Source organism: Cupressus sempervirens, chromosome 5 (assembly GCF_028749045.1).
Source record: "Cupressus sempervirens isolate cs-2001-9-10 chromosome 5, ASM2874904v1, whole genome shotgun sequence".
Taxonomy (NCBI): Eukaryota; Viridiplantae; Streptophyta; class Pinopsida; order Cupressales; family Cupressaceae; genus Cupressus; species Cupressus sempervirens.
The window spans coordinates 959256765-959281821 of record NC_143122.1 but is presented as its reverse complement, the minus strand read 5'-3'; positions in this window follow the sequence as shown (position 1 = coordinate 959281821).

Genomic DNA, 25057 nt, shown 5'->3' with positions numbered 1-25057 from the left:
TGGATTATGGCACCCAAAAACCCCTATTTCCATATAAAATTTGTCCAATTTGGACATAGTTAAAATTTGAGGCAAAATATTGGTCCTAGATTTGGGCATGTTTCACAAGGTGGTGATTTATTATTTTTAATTAAAAAAATAAATTTTAAAAAAAAAGATAAAAAAAGGAAGAAAGCCTTTTTAAAAAAGAAAGGCATGTTTTTTCAAAAAAAATAAAAGTTTCAAAAAAACTTGCTTTCCTTTATTTATTTATTTATTTATTTTTCAAAAACCTTTTTAAATCTACCAAAAAATGATGCCTACATCAGCAAAGTACTAACATAGCAGGGATGTCAGAAAAATACTAATGTTGTAGGCCTGCTATAGGTACTAGCATCATCAATTTTTTGGCAAAAATTTGATGGCCTTCAAACCATCTCTTTTATGATTTGTTTTGTCTTAAAAAACTATTTGTGGTTTTTTGGATGTATCTTGGTCATATGGAAGTATTTTTTGACAAATCTTATATCATCGGAAGCTCTTTTTGAGAACATCATAATGGTATAGGTTATTTGAAATTTTGATGTTGTTTGCTTTCCTACTTGTGTAATCTAAGTCAAAAGTTCTATTTTACACTTTGATAGACATATCTTGAGAATCTAATCTCCAATTTGGGAATTCTTTATATTTTTTGAAAGGTATTTCCAATATCTTTTTAGTGATGTTGGTTGTTTTTCCAAATTTTTCTTTAGGAACATTTTATTTAGTCTTCTATATTTTTGCATTCTAGTGGACAACTTCATTGTTTCAAGTTTGGGGATCAATTTCTTTGCTTCAGATGATTTGTAATGACTTTTACTATCTACTATATTAGTTTTATGTCTCTTTTGGTCTATTTAGACATCATTTGTATGAATTATTACAAATGCACTAACATAAAGTGCCACTCCTTGCTTTTAAGGATCTTTTTCAACATTGTCATTTATTGTACTTGCACTATATTATAAAGTACCATGGGGGGATAGTTGATTTCCATTTAATGTCCTCTTCCTTTGTCAAGTGATTATCCCTTCAATGAAATTAGGCCAATGATGTGTCAATGACATGTGCCTTTATAGGTGTCTGCATCTCTTCCTCACTCTCAATGTTCTTGGTTCTTTCTATTTTGCAAGAGATTTTTGGCCCACTTTCTCAGTTGCATATCACCTTACCCTGGTTTGCATTAGGGAGTTCTTATGTTGTTCTTAATGCTTCCTTGGTTCATTAGAGTGAGCTATGTATTCAATATTTGATCCTATGTATTAGGTGATTGCAAAGGCTAGACACGTATGCATTTTAGTGAGATGGATCATCTACCATATAGACACTCTTCTTTTCATTATATTTTAGAGGAGGTTCTACATATTAGTAGTTTCCTTTTTATAGAGTTTTTGTCTTCTTCATGCTTCAGTGATGTTCTTCATGATCTTCTCTTTGTTCCTATTTTCTAGAACATTTCTCTTGTTTGAGGCTTTTGCAGTCCTTCACTAGATTTTGTACTATCTCTTTTTGGAGTAGAGTTTTTTCCACTAGTTTTTCTCTATTTCTCTATGTCTTCATTTCATAGAGATTTTTTTGTGATTGGATACCTCATCAAGCCTTTTTTTTCAAGAACCAAATTTACTTTTAGCATTAGTTTCTAGGTTTTTACTTACTTCCTAAGTTTATCTTAAGGCAGGGGTGTTAGAGTAATAAGAGATTGTCTTACTAATTAAATCATTTTACTTTAATTATTAACTTACTTATTATCTCTAGTTTACTTAAGCTAAACTTTAGGCATATAATAATTAATTCTTTTATTAACTATTATCATGCAACCTAGTTTTTTTTCTATTAGGGATTTGATCTCCTTTTGTAAGGATTGATCTTTTTGTAATTTATTCATTCAGTTTTGATTATAGCAATCTCTTTTTTCTTATCAAGAATGTCTCATCTATGAATTTGGCAATTTTTGCCTCCATAGCTTTTTGCTTCTCTCTTCTGTAATAGATGTTTGCATGAAGGTGATTCTTGGGAGTTGTGGGGTTTATTTTTCATCAACTTCAATAGAACCTAGAACTATTAAAGATGCATTAGAAAATGAAAGCTATATTGAAGCAATGAATGAAGAGATAGAACAAATTAAAAGGAATAAAACTTGGAATCTTGTTCCTAGACCCAAGGACAAGAATGTAATTGGCACAAAATGGTTATTCTAAAATAGGTTGAATGAAAATGGAGAAGCTTCAAGAAACAAAGGAAGGCTAATATGCAAGGTTTATGTTGAAGAGGAAGGTATTGAATTTGGAGAAACTTTTTCTCATGTTGCTAGACTACAAGGTGTTAGAACACTACTTGCTTATGCCACATATAAAGGATTAAAAGTATATCAGATGGATGTGAAATCTATGTTCTTGAATGGAATCTTAGAAGAGGAAGTGTACATTGAGCACCAAGAAGGATTCATTGATCCTAGAAAAAGAGACATGTTTTTTAGATAACACAAAGCCTTATATGGTCTCAAACAAGCCCCTAGAGCCTAGTATGAAATCTTACATAATTATCTCATTAATATTGGTTTTCAAATAACTAATGATAACAACTACCTATACATCAAAGAAGGACAAGATAAGAAGATTTTTTTAGAAGAAATATTTGTGGATGATACATTATTTACAAGAAATGATGATTTGTACAAATATTTTTCTGTGGGAATGAGCAAGGAATTTGTAATGCCAATGTTTGGAGAGATTAATTTCTTTTTTGGCTTACAAAATCAACAAAAGAAGGATTGTATCTACATTAGTCAATCAAAGTACATCAATGAGATCCTGAAGAAGTTTAGAATGGAGAGTTCTAGACTAGTTGGAATACCTATGTCTAGTGGACATAAGATTTCAAAAAATGATGATTTGAAAGAGGAAGATCACACTACATACAGATAGATGATTGGAAAACTTCAATATGCAGTGCACACAAGACCTAATATTGCACTTGTAGTTGGTATGGTGGCAAGATTTTCTACTAATCCAAAAGAAAAACATATGATGGAAATAAAAAGAATCACGAGGTATCTAAAGGGTGCTGAAGATTATGGTTTGTGGTTTAAGAAAAAGGGAAAATTTGAATTGAAAGCATTTATTGATGCTAATTAGGCAAGAAGTATTGATGATAGAAAGAGCACTAGTGGTGGAGCATTATTTCTTGGAAAGAGGTTAATGTATTAGACAAGAAAGAAGAAAAAATACATCTCTTTGTATATAATAGGAGAAAAATATGTTGCAGTAGTATTTATTTGTTCAAATATTGTTTGGTTTGATAGTTATGAAGGAAGAAATCAAGGATCTAGTAGTTGTTTACTATGATAATGCCAGTGCAATTAAAATTTCCAAGAATCATGTGATACATTGTAATACTAAATACATTGCAATAAAATATTATTTCTTGAGAGAATTAGTTCAAGACAAGGAGGTAAGACTATAGTATGTGAATAAAAAAGAATAGATTGCAGGCATATTCACCAAGCCATTACCTAAATATGTATATTTGTATTTAAGAAGTAAGCTAGGTGTCATTCCCTTTTCTAAAGCTCATTGATAAAATTTTAGTGATGAATTTGTTAGCATGAATGCTGATGCTATGGGGGAGCACTATAGAATATTGATATGATGTATTTATAAATGTGTTTGTCATTAATGACAGCATAGTAATAAGTTTGTAAAGATTGATAGAGCATCAAACTTTGATTTTTGTATTAAGGACAATATATCACTTATCTGCTTATGTGTAGTATCCAATTCATACTATAGTATGTCTTTGTTACAAGGGTAAGTGTGCAGAACTTGAATTGATAGTGTATGGAAGATATGATTAATTCATAGAGAACCATATGGAAATAGAGTATTAGAAACGTAGTTCCTATTATATGATTTCTATAGTTCATTAAAATTGTATTGAAAGGTTGCACAATTAACTAGAGATAGCATACTAATTGTTGATGATGTCAGAGAGTGTGCATGTATAGAAGTTGTATGTGTGAAAGTTTGCATATAAATGTGAGTCAACAACATTAATTAAATGTGTATTTCGTTTAATTAACATGTGGAAATTTGACTCAAGGATTTATTATTGATCATGGTATAAAGGAAAGATTTTATTTGTGTTTTACATATAGGGAGTAGAGAAGACATGCAAATTTCTAAGTAGAAAAGTGATACAAAAGTAGAGTGACCTACCTATGTGTGTAAGTGACCTTAAGGGTTATTATTACTGAGTACAGAGTTCCAAATTTGTTTACATGATCTAAAGATGATGGATTCTGACATACTAGATAGAGGAAGAAGTAAAATCTTGTTACAAATATATTATTCTAAAAGGAATAGTACCAAGGTCAATTAGATAGTAGGATCATTGATCTAATCCTGAGGTTATTTGGAAAGTGGGTTCAACTACCTTCCATAACTCCTAATAGGGTTTGAATCTCCTAATAGGGATTTAGAGTCTCCTAACAAGGAGTCTTTGTACTAAATGTTGTAATAGACTCCTAATAGGATCCATCCTCTAACAAAGAATATTCATATTAGTACATCATTTTGTGAGCAACATTCCCATTGGGGTTTTCCCTCTAGTCAAAGGTATCCCTAATTAAAATATATGGTGTAATTATTTATGTACATCTCTTTATGGTTGTTGTTTACTTTGGTTGAATGGTCAAGATTGTTTTAGAGGGTAAATATTTTAAATTTTCATATAACTAATTCAAACCCCCAACCCCCCTCCCCCCCCCTCCCCACTTGTTCAATTATATTGGTGGATTATTGTTTCTAATAATTGGTATTAGAGCTTCAAGTCCTTGAAGAAAAAGTTTAACAACTTTGGGAGATCTATGGCACAAATAATCAAGAAGGAAAGCCTAAGATTTGATGGCACCAATTGTGATAGATAGAAGGATAAGATGAAGACTTATCTCTTATATATGGGTCTAGGATATTGGCTTGTAACCAAGGCATCTAAAAATATTTCAAAAGAAGAAAATCTTGAAAGCTTTACAAGGGAGTAGAGAGAAGTATTCATGTGCAACATAAGGGCAAGAGAAACAATATCGTCAACTCTACTTGAAAGTGAGTTGTTGCTCCACTTTTCACCCTCTAACTAATTTGTAAAGTGAAAATTTTTTCTTTAGTGAGGTTCTAGGTATATTCAAGTCTAATTCTAAGTCCATTTAGGTGGAAGGAATCTTCATCAAATTTTTCATTCTCCCCTTCTCCACATTTCATAGTCAAATGGTTTTTCCTTTGTGTCGAAGGATTTTGTGGGTAGCTTAGTGCCTAATATGATGAAGATTCAAAAAAATGCAAAGATTATTTACAAGATTTATATTTTCTTACAGCCCATCATTTTCTCCATGAGAACAGAAGCTTGTGGAAATCTAGACTTTGTCTTCTCCTCAGCGAGTTTTCAGCCCATGAAAGAAATTTCCCACAAAGAGCACCAAATGATACATATGGGTCAAAATAAGAGGATAATAAGGTGCCCTATGAAAAATTAATGTCCCTCTTACCATTATATATCTCAAGAAGTATTCAGGATTTGTCTCGGCTTTTATAATCATTCTAGGTGAAAAACTAGGAACAAACTTATCCTTGGCAGGTTTTCAAGCCATGAAGTCTATTTCTTGAAAGAGGTAATTCTAAAGGAAAAGAAAAAAATGTGGGACCCTAATGATTTTGCACACTAGTTTTCTATATTTTTGAACACAAGGGAAAGCATAATCAAAAGGTAAAGTTAAAATTGAAGCCTAGGTGGAGAAATGGAAATTGTCTTCTCCTTGGGTTTTCAACCCATGAGGACAATTTTTGATATTTTAAAGAAAATCAAGTTCATAAGTGAATTGAACCCATAATTCATATTCAAAACATCTGAAGATGATAATGGAAATAATCTAACCATTACGAGAAAAATTTACTGAGTAGAATTTGATTCAATAGATATTTTCTTACAGAATACTTTGTTCATAACTTCTCGAAACTTAAAGTAAGCATGGGAAGGTAGAAAGTTACCATTGGGACAACAAAATAGTGAAAAGACACTTAGATAACCGTTAAAACCATGCATTTACTATTTCAATGATCTCTCCTTCAATTCATTCATGTGGTACAAATTTTGAATATCAATAGATGAATTGGAGGTCCTATATAGGTGGAAATGTGAGCAGTTACAAAAACTATTGCAATTTATTGAACTATTATTCTATTAAAATTGCATTACTTTTTTGAAAAGCTATTATCTACACATTTTCTATCCCCTTCATTCTCTGGATTCAAAATTCATTTCCAAATAGAATGGTAACTAGATTTGTAGGTTTCAACAGATTGAATGGAATCAAGTCTTCAGTGCAAAATTTCATAGATACTTCTCTTAATTTCTATGACATGCAAGATTTTTAGAAGAGAGTAATATCACAGCCTATTCATCCCATTATTGAGAAGTTCCAAGGCTATGGGCTAGTCAAAGCAGTGGGTTTTCACAAGCTTTGGAGTTGATATATGAATGCATATATCATTATAACCTGGACACTAGACAAATTATATTACTAGAATACATAGTATTGATCTCCATTGATAGAAAAACTATGGTGAATTACATTTGAGTCCCAAAGCAAGAAGAATTTTTAGACTTGACAATTAGATGAGTTGTCTCTGAGTTCTTCACGAAGAAAATGATTTGGAGAAAGGAAATCATGCAATCATGGTTTCAAAAACCATGGAGCACCAAAAGTAAGGTTGCTAAGACTCTTTTTGGTACTAATCTCAAGCCTAAGATTGTTAACATCCTAGTTCTCTTGCACAAATTGAAAGGTGGGCTAGAAGCTTTAAACTTCATTGATAAATATTTCTTTTTGGTGCAAGTCATCTATTCGGATGCCCAATATATTGATTGGGCCTACGAAGTAAGTGAGATTTTGTCTAATGCTCTTAGTGCTACAAAATTCTAAAATTCATTCTACATGTCCCCTTGCTCATTTATATGTTATCTTCTTTACAATTATGGAAAGGCCTCCCAAGAGTGGAAAACTTCCCTAATGATGTGAAGTCTTATGAATTCTACCCATGTTTATAATTGGAAAATAGTTATGTAGAGTATATCAGAGTTAATGATTAATTCACCATGAGAATTTATAGGATTTTTTAGGGATGTCTAGAGAGTTGATTTATTCCCAAAGCTATGGTGGCCATTAGCCAATTTGGGAGTTATTTCATTCAATTCTCATCCTTTTCATATTTGTGTCTTGTAGCATTTGATGGATTTCCCTTGAAGCTATTGAGTTATCCTAGTGATATGATTGTGTTGATCGAGATCATGTGGCAGGAAATCCAACTAAATGTTTTGAGTGATAGTTTGAAGAAGAAAGGATATGAGTTCCCTATGAAGGTGAGAACTTATGGTTGTGAATCTTATTCAGATGCAAAGAACATGCACTAAAAGTGTTCAAATGAAAATATAAATTAGAGATGTATGAGGTCTTAAGACCTATGTTTGATCCTAATGGATATGCAAGAGAGGTCTTGTAGATTGGAACTATTATCAAACAAATCACCACCATTGCAGACTACTAGGCTGATGACAAAGATGAATTTGAAAGCCAAGACCATGATTTGTCAAACTCAGAGTAGATCAAGTGAAGATGTCTAAAGTTGATATCAATATTGAGGAAGTGGAAGATGATGGATAGAATATGTATAGTAATACTTATCTAACCAAGCTAAGGAATACTCCTATCATCCCAGATCCTTATGAGGATACTAGAGAAGAGCTAGATGTCATGATGGTTTGAATTATTAAAAGGAATGGAAAGTGGGTCAAGTGGACTATAGAAAGGTGGAGTCTAAGTAAAAGCATACTCACTCAAGCTTCTCCAATAGCTGCTACTACTACCTCCTCTCAAGGCGGCACATTAGGTGTAGCCTTGGCCATAACTCAAGGGCCATCTCAACCATCAAGTGGAGGTGATCAAACTCTAGACAAAAATATCCCTATGGAAATGAATTAAAAGATAGTGTTGTTACTCTATTTTCCTCACCTCATAGTAGTTTATTTCCATCTGTAAGCACTGCACATCTCCTACCAAGTAGCCCTCATGTATAGGTAGTGGACCTAGGAGATGGAGGAAGTAGTGATCGCGAGTCCATTGAGTTAGATGAGGCAACCAAGAAGATTGCAGAGGTAGAGAAAGGCTAAGATTCCTCAAAGCTCATTTCACAAGCCCAAAAGTATCCTTTCTCCTCGACAATGAAAGCAATCACTTTGATAAAAAGAAAAATGTTTAGCATAGATTATCTTGGGATGACTTCATAGGTAATAGTCATAGATTCATGGTTGGAAGATACTCTGGATAGGGAGAGAAAGAGGAAAGATGAAGGTGATCCCAACAAGGATACCTTATCTCTTGCTATCTGCTCTAGATTTGCATTGACTAAGGTTAAGAAACAAAAGACCTTGTGTATCCTTGGACAAGACCCTAAAATAGGGAATTTGACAATGGAAATAGGAGAGCCTACTAAAGAAGGAAAGATTGAGGACATGACTGTGGATGATTTCACCATGTATTTGGTGGATCTGCAGGAGGCCAAACACTATATCGAATTTGGCTTGTGGAAGTCCACAAGTGAGGCGATTGAAGGATAGTTGGAGAGCCTTAAGTTGTCAAAGGTTCAAATGAAAGTGGAAATATAGGAACTGAATGGTTTCATTAGGCAATTAATCAACCCTTTGGCAAGCATCTCTGGGATGCCCATTACTACTGATCCCACCACTATAGACATTCAAGCACTTATCCCCTAGCTCCAAGAAGATAAGCATTTTGGGAAAATTGGTAGAGAGCAGAGTGAGAAGATCAAGGTGAAAGGACTCTCTATTATAGAGTAGATTGGAAATGCTATATTAAGATTGGAAATACAGAAATATAACATATCATCAAATAGAGCCACCTTGGATGCAAAGAAAACCAAGAGTGATGATTGTGTTTCCTTTTTGAAGATGGTCATCCACATGAAGGTAAAGGAGGCTATTAAAGAAAAGATTCTACCTAAAGGAGATGAGTCCCTAGTTGAGTGGTTTTAGAGCACGCACTTCAAGTTTGAAATGATCATGGTGGCAGATGAAGGACTTAAAGAAACTAAAGCCAAAGTAAAGGAGCATGATAGAGATTATGAACTACTAAGAGGTTTACATATAGACTTGCAATCTAGTGGGCAAGGGAAGGTGATCATTGGAGTAGCTATCATGCAGAAAAATTTCTTTAATTTCATAGATGGTTTGATTGGAATGACTCCTAGTCACTAGAATAGAATCTCCAAGCTTTAGAAGCTTGGTGGATGCATGCATGTGACCATGGAAGAATCACAATATTGATTGGGCATTGTCAAAGATCTAGCCTAAGAGCATTATAAATGACTCTTTAGATACACTAATGTATACATCCATAAAAATGAAGAGCTAATTCTAATCATTATTCCTACTAGAAAAAGGAAAGAAGGCGAAGTGATTCATATTCTATCTCTTTCAAAAAAAATTATGTAATGATTGTAATAGATAAAGTAGCTCCTTACCATTTGTCATTTTTGAGTAGATGAACCAATTGAACTTACATTGTAATGATCATCTCAGAATCCTATATGTATGATAACAAAAGATTATAAAAATGTTGGCTAATTTTTGGTGTGAAGTACTTGATATTTTAGAGTCAATTGAATGGTATTTTATATCAATTATTTTCTATTCCACTCTACTAGTTTTTAATTGTTTGTTTTCTCTTTATTCTAAATTTAAATAAGGAATGAATAGAGCTTAATTCCCCTATTTTGAAAAGCAAGCTGAATATGATAAGTACTATCACTATAGGTTCAAAAGAGATCCTTTAGGTGTTTTCATTCAATTTAATCTCTCTCAACATTTTGGTTTCTAGATAGATTAGTTAGCTTGAGTGCATATTAACTATGAGTTAATAAGATGTGTGAGTTTATAAACTTAATCAACCCTCAAAATATCATTTATTTCTTGAATTAAATCCTATATAGATTTGGCTTGGTTTGTCTCTCCTATTATTTGGTTAAGAACATACCCTATTTAGATTTAGGAGTAAACAAAATTCATTGCAAATCTACAATAGTGAGTTATACCTAATAATTCAGAGGAAAGTTAGTCTTTTCGAAAGTAACTTTCCAACTATTGTAATTAGATAAACACAAAGTAGGGCATTGAAGAGTTGAAATATGAAAGAAGAATCTATTTACCAAGATTATCTGACATGATTATAGTTAGGTAAAATAACTCAAAAAATCTCATGAAATTTGGAAAACTTTAGAAGCTAGTTATGAGGGAGATACACATGAAAAAAGAGTTAGATTACAAAATTTGCATTGCACATTCCAAGATGCTAGAATGATGGAAGATGAATCTGGAAGAAGCTATATTAATAGAATATATAATATTTTTTCAAGAATCACATCTCATGGTGGAAGGAAATTTGATGATGAAGTAATATGGAAGATCTTGAAAAGTCTAACACCACCTTTCAAGACAATGACACAGATGACTCAGCTGATTATACCCTATACTACTAGTTTTACCAAAGAAATATTGCTAGGTAGATTGGAAGCTATAGAATTTGATCTAGCAAAAGTTAAGACATAATTCAATGAATTAAATATTAAACTTTGTGTAGCAAGGAACACAAAAGCATAAGGATACAATGCTAGCAGCAACAATTCTATTGAGGAAAAGATCCATGAAGGAGTGGCTCTTCTTGTGGAAAGAGAAAAAGATGGTAAGAATATCTTTATATGTTGGACATGTAATGAATAAGGTCATTATGCATCTAAGTTCCTTAAAAAAGAAAGGAAGTATAAGGGAAGATTCAAATCTAGAAGACCTAAAAATTGTTTATATGGTAATGAAGAAGAAGAAGAATTTGATCAAAACGAAAGTGAAGATGAATTAGGATTCATAGCTATAAAGGAGGATGATCTTGATAGAGATATCAGAGAAGAAAGTGCACTAATTTCACAAGTTGAAAGGAAATATTGGATCATTAATAGTGGTTGTTCACATCATATGACTAATGATATGAGAAAATTTGTCAAATTCAAAAGCTGTGATGGAGGAAACAATGCAACCTATCACATTATAGGAATTGAATCTATTCCACTTGATGGTAAAAAAAATATTGATGATGTTTATTTTGTTGATGGATCTAAACATAAATTTCTAAGTGTTGGACAACTTTTGGACAAAGGTTACCAATTACAATTTGGTAATGACACATACATCATCAGGGAAAAGAAAGGAAAATTTCTTGGTACTAGCACAAGAACCAGAGGTAATGCATTTTAGTTAAACACCACTGAAATAACATGTTTAGTAGCTAAAGTTGACAACAACTAGTTATAGCATAGAAGATTTTGTCACATAAACTTTGGTAACATTGTGAAATCTAGTAATGCACTTGTTGTGAGAGATTTACCTAAGATCACTAAGCCCACTGACATTATTTGTAAGGAATGTATCTTGGCTAACCATAAGAAAGTTTCATTTCTTAGTAAGTAGTTTGGTACTACACAAAAGATGGAATTGGTTCATATAGACTTGAGTGGTCCCACAAGAATAAGAGGATTCTATAGAGAGAAGTATTTTATGATTTTTGTTGATGATTTTACCAAAATGATGTGGGTAGTTTTTCTTGAAGAAAAATTAGATGCATTTGAGAAATTCAAGATATTCAAGAACAAAGTAGCGAATAAATTTAGAGTTAAAATAAAGAGCTTAAGATCTAATAGAGGAGGAGAATTGACTTCTAAAGAATTCAATATCTACTGTGAAGAACATGGAATTAGGAGACATCTATCTTTGCCTCATTCACGTAAAAAAAATGGGATTGTTGAAAGACGAAATAGATCAATAATTGAAGGAGCAAGAGCTATATTATTTGAGAATGATGTAGCAAAGACATTTTGGAGAGAAATAGTCAATACAGTAGTATACACACTAAACAAAGTATAGATTAGAAAAGGTATGGGGAAAGCTACCCTATGAGTTATGGTTTGGTTACTCACTATCAATCAAATATTTTGGAATATTTGGAAGAAAATGATACATCAAAAGAGATGATGATATCAGTAAGTTTGATCTAGGGAGTGATGAAGGTATGTCTCTTGGCTATTCAATAAAAAGTAAAGCTTATAGATGTTTCAACTATAGAAAAAAAGCTATAGTAGAGTGTGCAAATGTAACAATAGATGAAAAGTTTGGCACTAAAGAGAAGACGATGGAGATAATTATTCTAGGATGACTAGTAGATGCAATGAATTATTTCTCAAGACTACCAATGACCTGCAAAATAATGTGTAGACTAAAGAAGTAAGAGAAGAATAGAGTGAAATACTTGAAATAAGAGTTGAAGTAACAACTCCTACCCTAAATAAGAATGTGATAAGTGTATACACTAATATGTTAGCAAGAAACACTAATCTATTTAGAGAATAAAGCATTAACTAACAAAGATTAATATAACATATAAGAGAGACTAAAGACGAACCCCTAATTAGGAATGTGAACCAAATGAATGGACTCTCCCAATAGGAATTAGCTCTTTGCTTGGTAGATGAGTCTAAGTAGAGGATTGGTATGTATGCTCAAGGCTTCTCAAACTAGCTTCAATGGTGTTCTTGATGGATTTTGGCTTGTGTGAATGGATTTGATGTAAAACTTGTTCTCAAAATGGCATTATAAGGATATGGTTAAGGGCTTTGGCTTCTCAAACTAGCATTATAACTTTAACTCAAGGATTGTGATGAAATGGCTTGGGAGGGGATTCAATTTATAGGCAAAGAGCTTGAGGGATGGAGGGCTAAGATGCAAGGATGGGGAAAAGCTCATGGAGGGCTTAGACTGCATGAGAGGAGAGAACATGGATTGTGCTTCCTTACAGCCAATCAAGAAGTGACACATGTCACAGGGTGAGTGGATGGAGGAAAGGACAAGGATGAGTCAACAAAGGAGGCTCAAGGGATAATATTTTCATAAAGACCCTTCATAATGGCTTGTAAGAGCAATGAATGGGCTTGTAAGAGTCTTTTAAGGCTTTGTAAGAGCATTGAAGGCTTAGTGGTTGGGATATTTTGGAGGGAGTTGAGATTGTTGACTTTTCTTGGCTTAGGAAAGTCTTAAGCTTTCTTAGGGAATGTGACAAGATTAGGGGTGGGATTAGAGGTGATTTAGGATTAGATTAAGCTTGTTAGAGATATGCAAGTGGATGGCATTCAATGAGGGTGGGTGAGTTAGTAGCTAAGCTTGGTTAGTATGGGTGGATGGGGTGGATTAGGCTAAGAAGGGAGTTTAGGGATAGGCTTAGGGTTAGGATAAATAAAGTTTATTTATCTCATAGGTTTGGTTTGAGGAGATATTTATTAAAACATTTTTAATAAATATGAGAATTAATATTTAACCTTAGTTAAATATTTTGAGTTGGGATTAGGGGTAGAAAATGTTGGGATTAGCCTTTAATCGAAATCAAAGAAGGATTAGAAGATTTTGGAAGAGGTTAGTGGTCTTAAGGAAATTGGCCAAGTTTTGGGCAAAAAATTAATTAAATATTTATTTTGGGATTTTTGATCAATTTATTAATTAAATAATTAATAAATAAAGAAATAATGTTTAAATAAAATTTAAACATTTTTGGGAGGGATTCTTTAATTAAATATTTTTAATTAAGACAAAGGAATTAAATGGCATAAAAATTAATTAATTAATTAATTAAATAAATAATTAATAAATGATGATGTCATTAGGGATTTTTTTAGAAAATAAAAATACTTTATTTTCTAAGGGATTTTAGGTGTCTACAATAAGAAATCATTTTGTTGATTAGATAATAGAAAGTAAAGAAAAAGGAGTAATGACAAGAAGAAAAATCAATGAAGAACTATGCCTAATATCTCAAGTAGAACCAAAAAGTGCAGATGAAGCAATCAAGGATGATCATTGGATAAAATCATTGGAGGAAAAAATTTAATAAACAATAAAATGACACACGAGAATTAGTTCCTAGACCCAAGGACAAAAATGTGATTAGCACAAAGTGGGTATTCAGAAATAAAATGAATGAACAAGGAGAAGTAATACGAAAGAAAGCAAGACTAGTATGCAAATGCTACTCTCAACAAGAAGGAATTGACTATGAGGAAACATATGCACCTATTGCAAGAATGGAAGTAGTCAAGATGTTCTTGGCATATACAATAAATAAAAATTTCAAGGTATATCAGATGGATGTTAAGTCAAAAATTTTGAATGGAGAACTTGAAGAAGAATTTTACATTGAGCAACCAAAAGGTTTTCCTTTGACAATAGAGAAGGTTATGATTTGAAAATAAAAGAAAGCCATATATGGTTTAAAGAAAGCACCTAGAACTTGTTATGCAAGGTTGGATAAATACATAGAAAAACTTGGATTTTCTAAAGGAACAATAGATAGCAACTTGTACTTGAAAGAAATAGAAAATAGTTTGTTGATAATCATTATATTTGTTGATGATATCATTTTTGGATGAAGCGATAAAGCCAGTAACAAATTCTTAGAAGATATGAAGAATGAATTCAAGATGAGCATGATAGGAGAAATGAATTTTTTCTTAGGATTACAAATTTTCCAAAACAAAGAAGGTATCTTTATTTGTCAAACCAAGTATTTGAAATATTTGCTGAAAAGATTTGGACTAGAAAATTGTAAGCTTGTTGCACCTCCTATGGTAAGTGATCACAAGTTATCAAGCAAGGATGAGACATATATTGTTGAAAAAAAAAAGTATAGATCTATTATTAGAGGATTAAAATATCTGACACATAATAGACTAGATATAGCTAATGCAGTTGGAATTGTGATAAGATTTCAGGCTAATCCTAAAGAATATCACTACATAGTTGTAAAAAGGATATTCAAATATCTAAAAGGGACATCTGATTATGGCATTTGGTATGATAGAAGTAATGATTTTACTCTTTGTACTTATATTGATGATTATTGGGCTAGAGATATGGATGATAGAAAAAGCTCTAGTGGAGGAGCATTCTTTCTTGGTGGAAGACTAGTCTCTTGGCTTAGCAAAAACCAAGATTGCACTTCACAAAGTACTACAAAGGTAGAATATGTTGCAGTAGAAAAAAACTATAATCAAATTATATGGATGAAGTAGATGATGAAGGACATTATAATTACATTCAAAGAAATTGCTGTCCTTTACTATGATAACACAAGTACAGTAAGCATGTATAAGAATCTTGTTTTGCATTCTAAGACTAAGCACATCTCTATAAAGTATCATGTGTTGAGAGAGAAATTTATAGAGAAAGAAATTAGACTAGAATATATTAACACTAAGGAACAAATTACAAACATTTTCACAAAGGCCTTACCAAAGGACACATTTGAGTATCTAAGAGGTATACTAGCGGTTATTCCCTTGCCTACTTTTGAATATAAGATGTAAAAGTGCATCAATCTAGGGTAGATAGCACCATTGTTAGATTGGATTGAATGTGGACACTTCCTCAATGGGTTAGTATCTATGATGAATAGAGTCAACAAAGGACTCTTGGTAATTGGTAATTGGTATGCAACAATGTCTTTAGACACTTGAGTTATTTATGGATTTATATACAAAAGTTGTAAAGCAATAGACTGGCTTATGGCCATGCTGATATCTTTGAGAAATTGAGCCATTTGTGTATTATCTTTGACATTGATGTCAATGGGGAAGAAAGTGACATGAAAAAAATTATTTATAGTTCAATTGAGAAGAAAGAAAAACATGATGGTATTCTTGGAACTTAGATGCTTTTCATCTATCTTGCCATCAATGCCAAAGGGGGAGATCATTAGCATGAATGTTGATGTTGTGGGGGGGCATTTTAGAACATTGATATTGTTGGTGTTTGAAATTGTCAATGGGTTTTCAATTATCCCAATGAGAAAATGACATATCTAGGGCTAGCTAACTCCCATCTTCAATACAATATTTTAGACACTAGGTCAACTATAAGGCTTTGACCCTTCTTCACTTTAGGCTCTACAAAACCTAGGTGGGTGGACCTTAGATTCAATTGATATGGTACTAGTGCAAAAAACATATTCGTGAATCTAAAAAAGTAGATAAAAGCCCTTATATCTCCTGATGACTTATGAAATGACATAAATCTACACTAGCTAAATGCAAAACCATGGAGTTCATAAACTGAGTGGAGGGTATCATAATTAGGTTCTTCAACATGAAAAGGGGAAAACACATCTGATAAATGATGTTGATTTCAACAAAACCTCAGATATGCAACAATAAGACCTGATGATCCTATAATCTGATTAGTGCCTTAACTATTAGGAAATTCAATGAATCAAAAACACACATATGGATATCTGAGATATATTCCTATCTTCAGATACTTGATCTATCCATTTAACTTGTAAATAGACATCTATGCTCAATCTAAACCTCATTCTTACATGATATCCCCATAAGTAACCTTACAACCCTATTGATTTTCCTGAAGCATTTACATAACCCTTTGAGTTATAGGCAACAATGAAATAACATATAGCCTTAAGGGACTACAACTACAACATAAGCTATTTGTCAAAGATTATTAAACATTGAAGATTGCTAATAAAGGAGAAAATATTCAACTGAAAATCAACCTATTATTCTTTGTATTAATTTCCTTGAAACTATACATTCATATGCATGAGATGAAAATATGGAAAAACGTAACATAATTGAACTATCTATATTAACCTTCCTAATGTTTTTCATACAAGAGAGAATATGTTGGAGAAAATGGTGTCTCAGTATAGGGAATGCATCAAAATTGGATCCAAAACCTTGGTATCATAGTAATGTGCAAATTTTCTAAAAAACTAGAACCAATGGTCACACAGTGAAAAATTGGAACCAGTACAATAAAAAAGAAAGGGAATGATATAGTAGGAAATAATTTCTAGATCTTCTCTAAAGATGACATGTGTCCAATCATAATTCCTTCCCAAGAAGATGAAAAACCTCTTTCTACCCTCTCTCTATAACTGCAAATCAAAAACCATCATTTGGCCTCTACAAGCCATAAAGAATCTCAGATATTTTGATTCAACATCATAACTGATTTTTGATGCTAAAGTGAACTTCTGGTAAAAGTAAAAAACTAGTTACAAATAACCTCAAGAAGCCAATTTAACCTTTTCCAAATTATTTTCTCCATATTCAGGCTTCAAGAGGTCCTCAAATCTTCCCTCTAACAAACTTTGATGCTGAATGATCAAATCTGCTTGTTCTACTGCTAATACACTAGGAAACACAAATTGACCCATAACATGAATTGGTGAATATTTGCACACAATCTGACCTCAAAAAAAGAAAATTCATCTCATTTTGTTTCTGGTGGTATATTGGAGTGCCCATTTCTGTTAAAAATTGCTCCAGTTATAGTCATTTGAAAATTAGGCCTTTGCTCCATGGCTCCATTGCAAGTTTACATTAAAAATCAAAAATTTGAAAAATTAAACAAGTTCTATACTTCAAACTAGAGATATTCACTTTTTAACGTCAATTTTTTCAAATCTAAATGAGTGTACATAGCAGGGATATATTTTATTTTTAAGAGATCTCCTTTGCTCCTTTGACTAATCAAAGAAAGCCACTTGTTAACCTCTGATTTTCTCTAACCATCCAATAGTGCCACATGTCACTTTGTGATTGGCCAACAACCCTATCCTTTGCTACTACATGTCATTGCCAATCAAAGCTTGCTATGTCGCTATGTTATCATGTGAGCAACTTCTCCTTGGCAAGATAGCAATTGCGGCATGATTTTCCTTGTGGCACAATCTCAGCATTCAAGTTCCATGTCATCATTCATCATCCTACCAGCTACCACTTGGCACTACTTGATTCATTGCTCCATATCTTGGTAGGACCCATGTTTCCTTTTTGACCTTGGATTCTACTATCACTGGGTTTTAGAGATTTTTCAGTGACTTGCTATGTTGTTAGCTAGAAAACCTTGGATTTCTCGGCTAGCGAGGTAGTGAGCTGCCAAATTTTCTAACTTTTGACCATGCTATAGGTTTGACCATGCTCTCCAATTGCCTTCTTAATGCTGCAGCTCTAGCCTGGAGTGACTTCCTTTCTTTTTATATGCATAGATTCTTCTTATTGTGGCATCTTCTTAAAAAGCCACAAGTTCCTTTTGGTATTTAGTCAGCTCCCCTGTTATTGTATAAGATGTGGGGTGCTCTTTTGATTGTGTTAGAAATCTTCTTTTTATAACTATGGTTCTTGGTCAGTTGCTCTAACTGATGTGGAGTTTTCTTATCTTAGCTACTCATGATGCCTTGCACACAACCTCTGCTCCTGTGAAACATGGATGATCCTTTGAATTATCTATGCTCTGCCCCTATTCAAACCCATGGGTTGCTTTTATTAGCTAGCTTCCTCTTGAACATTAAAACTCCTAGCCTGATCTTGAGTCACACCCTTGACTCATTTGGCATGAATGGTTGCTAGTTTCCTATTATGCATGGGTATCTTTAAATCAACAGTTTTGGACTCTTTTCATGGCATTGGAAGCTCTTTTTGTCTTAATGCAAGCTTCTTCCTCTTGTTTGACTATAGGTTGCTCTTTATTCATTTTTTCTATAAAATGCCCCTTGTCCTTCTTGGAGACAACTATAGGATCTTTCTTTGGTAGGGTTACATTAGATCCTTTAGCTTTGATTGGCATAGACTTGTGTTCCAATTGATCACCTTTAGCCTTGACATGTTCTAAAGCCTTAATGATTTTAGCTACAGATGAATGACTGCTATGACATTGCCCTAAAATTTTGTTCTTAAGAGAGGCTTACACTGGACTGTTATGCTACTTTGAATCATCAACTTTGTGAGAGCAAATAGCTACTTTTCCCACCCCCTTCATAGCTATTACATCCTCATGTTTACCTATTCTCTTATAACTCACATGCATGTAGGACTTCAAATCTACATTGATTGCACTATCTAGATTCAATTTTTCTAGGTAAGCATGGTCTTCAAGAACATTAAGGCCTATATGGTTGTTAGGAAGCATTGACACAAACTTTGTATCTTGCTTGGGTTCAACACTTTTCTAAGACATAATAATAGATACCTAGCTCTTGTCAGCATTAGCTATTGATTCAATGGTCTTCTTTGTATTATCAAGGATAGGAGACTTACAATTTATATGTATAGAAATGGCTAAATTTCCATCTTTGTATCTGTGGCATTTTGAACTAAACTTCAAGCCCTCATCTTGACCACTGAGCACTAGTCTAGGCATTCCATGTTGTTGTGACTCAACAATTCTCTTTGAGCTATCAACTGACTCTTTGCAAAAGTTGACAAGTAAATTTTGATCACTCCATTCATTTACTTTCCTTTGCTCTATATTTATATTTGGATTCATGTCTGCATCTATAAATTTCTTACACTTCTCTTTAGAACAATCTGAAGAGTCATTAATGTTTTGGGATCATCAACAGTTGGTGATTTCCTATTAGATCTCTAATATTCACCACCATCTATTCTTCTTGCTTTGAAAACATATCCACTTTATCTTGTTATTTCACTTTTGACATGATATACCTTAATGTATTAAAGTGATAATTGACAATTGTAACATTTATTGGATCATTCAATGATCTATCAGGCTGATGGAATCGGTCAGACCCCAAAGTGGGTCCAACTAAAAAAAAATCATTTTCAAACACTTGAACCATTAAATTGATCCACTAGTCACCTTGTACTAATTCAAAATACATTCTACCTTTTGAACAATCATTCAAAACTAATTTTGCCATTATTTTGCAAATAATGAATTTCATGTCAAGAGGTTCGTCGACTAGCCTTAAAAATTGATCTAAACAGCTGATCAGGCTCTGAAACCTAACCCACTGATTCTTTGCTTTGCATTCTTGAATCCTATCAAATCTTGTCTCATGATGAATTCAGAGTAAAAACATATTCATTTTCAAATTTGACCCTTTCAGAAATTACCTGCGAGTAAACATGTTAGAAAGCAATAAACTGGGTTCTGATTCGGCTTTGAAAAATGGGCAAACAAATACTTGGGGGCACAAAAATTGGGGCATTGGTTCACTTTCACAAGATGAATATGAATCTATGATTTGGGATCATGATGAATTATTGGGTGCAAATGGCAGACTGTCAAAGTAAGCTACTTGGAATTTGTAGACTGAAACAATGGTAGGAAAGTGATTTTGGCAAACATAATTGACTTGGAAAAGTGTGAAAATGGATTCATCAAGACTTGAAACTTGGCACACTTAAAGTATTCTTAGAGGAAAACATAATGGTACAATCCATTCAATCTAGGCAATCATGGATCTCAATTTATAACATCACAAATAGGGGTTCCAATCAACCTGCACTTTACGACACCAGCAAAAAGATAGAAATTGTGTTTGGAATCGCATTTGAAAACTGATCAAACATATCCATCATAAGATAAAACTAGAAACATAACAATTCTCTAAGCCCTAAAATGCAACAAAATAGGAATTTCAACATTTGGGTTAACTGGTCAAAAGTAATAACTTGTCAAAAAGGGCTTTCCAGAATTATGTGCAACTACACAAAAGCACAAAATAGTAAATGACCAACTTTGAGGGATTTGAAACCTAGTCAAATGGACTTGAAAAAATTAAAAATATGAAAAATAGGTTCTTAGGTATGGATATTAGATACTCCCAAAGTGGCAAGTCATGACACAATTTTGGGTGCGAGATATTCAGATGCAAACACAACCTCCTATTGTTGTTTGACACTTATGGTAAAATGCAGATTTTAAAACTAGCTCAAAATAAGACTTTGCCAAATGGCTTAGAATCTCAATTTAACTTCATGGAATACATAAATGCACTAAATGAAAGGTGTTAGAAACATCAAACACTTGAGGGGCCTCAAAGATACAATTGGGTACATAGGCATTTATGAGCATTCATGGGACTTGAAGTGATTCAATATTTGAAATAGACACTCAAAATGGAAACACAATTTTGAGTGCCAATAGTGCCTCTATCCTCTATCTGGGGATGCATGCCCCTTGTAGGCCTTGAAAGGATTTAGATCTTTGGAAGAAGCAAACCACTCTCAAAACTTTGAAAACTTCCTCTCGAACAACTTTATTGAAAACAAGAAACAACTACTAAGATTATGTACAAGCGATGACCCTGGGCCACCAAACTTCAATAAAATTTCTTACCTCTATTATAAATCTGATTTTCATCTGAACTTGCATGAGGTAAATTGAAAATATCACTCATATTAGTTTAACCAATTAAATTATCATTCTAAATCAACTCACTCAGCAAAATTGAATCTAAACCTTGACTTTTGCAATGCATATAAAAACTAAGTTCGTCTTCAACCATTTGCTCATTATGAAAGTTCTAATCAACATGCTTAAAAATATCAAACTAAAACTAAAAATTCTCTTCATTTAATGAATCATGGATGCTATCAACTTTGAATATGAAAGCTTCATATTCAACTTGGGGAATAGGAGCACACATACCTCAAAATTGTGTTTCCTTATGCATAACTAGAGAGTATTTATATGAGCAATCTGACTTGTATTCACACATGTAATCAGTCCCAGCATTTGAAGCTAATCCATAATCTTCAAAGGGTTCTCCACAACCAGTAAATAGATTACTTTTCACATTAGAAAGTTCATCATAAAACTCATTGCAAGGTGCATACTAATTTTCATTAACAACCTCATCAAACACCTTGTTATTCATATCATAAGATGCAACATAATCATTAGCTTCACTATCAAACTTAGAAGAAGAACAATCTAATTTCTCATAGTAGTAGGATAAAGTATCATCATTAAACCCATCCTCAATCAAATCTAAAAGTTCCATGTCTTCTTCAAACAATGGGTTAATAAATCCATGAAGGGATCCTCTTTGCACATTTGGACAAAAAATGGGCTCTTCATCATCACAATCTTTGTCATATAAAACGTTATCAAACACCTTGAATCCATTACCCAATGTATTGTCACAAAAAGTTGTGGCATATGACAAAAAATTAGAATCAGATGAAGCCTTGCTTTCTTCTTTATCTACCACACATATAGTATCAATGACTACATCATCTTCATTACCATTTTTAGGATGACTTCTATAGATGGAACATGAATCATCACTAAAACTATTACCATACGTTGCAACTTCATTGTCTAACATAAAACCTTTTAATAACCTTTCATTCAAAGCTTCATGTTCGAACCCATTAGCATCAAATTGATCAACCATTTCTTTATCTTCAAACTTTAAGGACAAAGCCCTCTCAAGCTCTTCATATCCAAACTAACTTGTATAATGCAAACATTGAGATACATTATCATTTTCAGATTTAGAACAAGAAATCATACCATTACTTGCATATGAGCACTCACTTCCCTCAATACTCTCTTCTTCCCAATTTGCATCTAATTCATGTGAAGACAAATATGTACGATCACTTTCTTCTTCTTGATTTGGGTAACCACTCTTGCCATTGTCTTCACATGAAGCTTCTTCACAATGCATTGAATCAACAACTTCACCTTTGTCACTTGAAAGATGACTTTTAGCTTGTTCATTCTCATACTGAGATGAATATCTTTCAATTTCAGATTTAATAATATTCTCAACATGATGTAATCTATGAATAAGATAAATCATTTCTTGTGTATCTGACTAATTAGGTGAATCTATCTTACCATCTATTGTTGAAACATTACAAACATGTGTGCTTTTTTCTTCTGATTGTGACTGGGATAAATGTGACTCACATTCTTCATTTTGTGTTATCTCTCCATGGCATGTCAGATCAGAAACATCAAACTCATGATCAAAGAGATAACTCTCAAGCTCTTCACTTGCATGAGAATAAGATCTAGGTGCAACAATTTCATTAGCAACATCATTAGGTACATTAACAGAATTACAAGAACTCACTAATGTAGCTAATCCTTGATCTATAGTATCAACACATTGCTGATTTTTATCAAAGTCTGAAATACCTTTTACTGCTGTAGCATCAAAAATATATGTATCTTCATTTGTAACTGAACTAACCTTCCTTGTACATACATTTTGATCTGAATTTTCAATATGATTAAAACATACAGCAGGGGTGTTGATATTCTGATTTGAAACTAAAGCATCAATATCACCTTCATCCTTTCTTTTAGATACATTATATCAACACATATTTTTAGCAAAATGACTTCTAGTCAATCCATATTTTAGATTATTTTCAATAGCCCTAGCGTTCATAAAATCCTAATATAATGTCTATGGTTCTTTATCCCTTAGTAGATAATTCATTTTCTTGTCAAATGCATCGAAGTAAATAGAAAAACACATTTGATCATTGGGTCTATAACTCTTAGGGATTTCATTCAAAAGTCTCACAAATCTGATGTTAAATTGAGGGACAAGTTCATCACTCTCAATGTGAATCCTCAAAAACTTGTCATAAGAATCAAATTTGCTTACTTGCTCTCCAAATTACTCCATGAAGGCTAAATGAAACTCACCCCATGATGAAATAGAATGTGCTAGTAAAAAAGAAAACTAATCTATAGCATCACCTTCCAAAGTTTGAATGAATAACTTCATGTGCACATCCTCATGAGAAATCTCATAGTGACATTCGAGAACCCATGAATACCATCAAAACATAATGGCATATACCACTTGGTATAAATGGATGTAGAAACATTACTGATCAACTGCATACTAAGTGAAAGGAAACTCAACATTCTTCAAAAATATGAAACACATTCACCCATAATAAATTCTAATTTGTAACTTGCAGGAGGCTTACACAACTCTCTAGCAAATGAACATTTCAAATACATTTCACAACTTTATACAACAAGCAAAAACTGATCAAATGAAATGAATGGAACTTTTTAAAACTATTCTCCTCTTCTTAGTGCTGAAATTCACTTGATGGAGAACACTTTTCACAATTAATTCTCATGAAAAGAGAATACATGAAAATGAGAATACCTCAAGATCCAGATAGCTAAAAGTTCTATGCCTACCATTTAGAATGGCAAACCCAAAGTCTTATCAAATCCTTATTGAACCTTTTGAATCAACACACCACAAATCTTGCAACCATTTAAATGTTTGAACCTCTTCAAATATGTTCTTCTCCTACAACAACTAAACACAATTCATGCATAATACTACACTATTACAAAGATTAACTTCAAGTCGCCACTCACATTAAGTGAGACATGAATTGAATTAGATTTGAACAAAATTACAAATTGATTTGAAATAATAGTAAAGAGAAGAAACCCTCTTTAGATTTATCTTGACTTTGAAACTTCTAAACAAAGCTGAAACATAACTTCTTCAACAACATTAGATCCAAACTACACTTCTCTTTTCAAACAAAAATTTCAACAATGAATTTAGATCTACCCAAGAATGTGTTGAAAGCCCTCAAAAAAATACACATACAATTAAATGCCACTGATTGCAAAGATAGAGTCACCACTCACAATTGTGAGAAAGGATTTTGAAACACAAATTATTACTAATCTCATTCTGAATGAGACCTTCAACATGAAATAACTTGTAGATCCTCAAATATTTTGAAAAGAGAAGAAGATATTCTTCATTTTTAGATTTTGGGCTTTAATTTTTTACAACAACTCACAAATTTGAACTAACTGAAGATGGACATATAAAAGTCATAAAACATAATTTATGTCCAATCTTACAACCTACTACTATCCATGAACAAAGCTTAACTGGGGAACACAAAATTAGCAAGGATATGAAAAGAACTTCACAATTACCTCACTACAGTAGCAAGTTCTTCCTATTTTATGGAATCTTCTTTAAATTCTCAAGGTTTGTCTACTATACAGATTTAATATAGTCCCCAATAGAGTCGCCATTTTT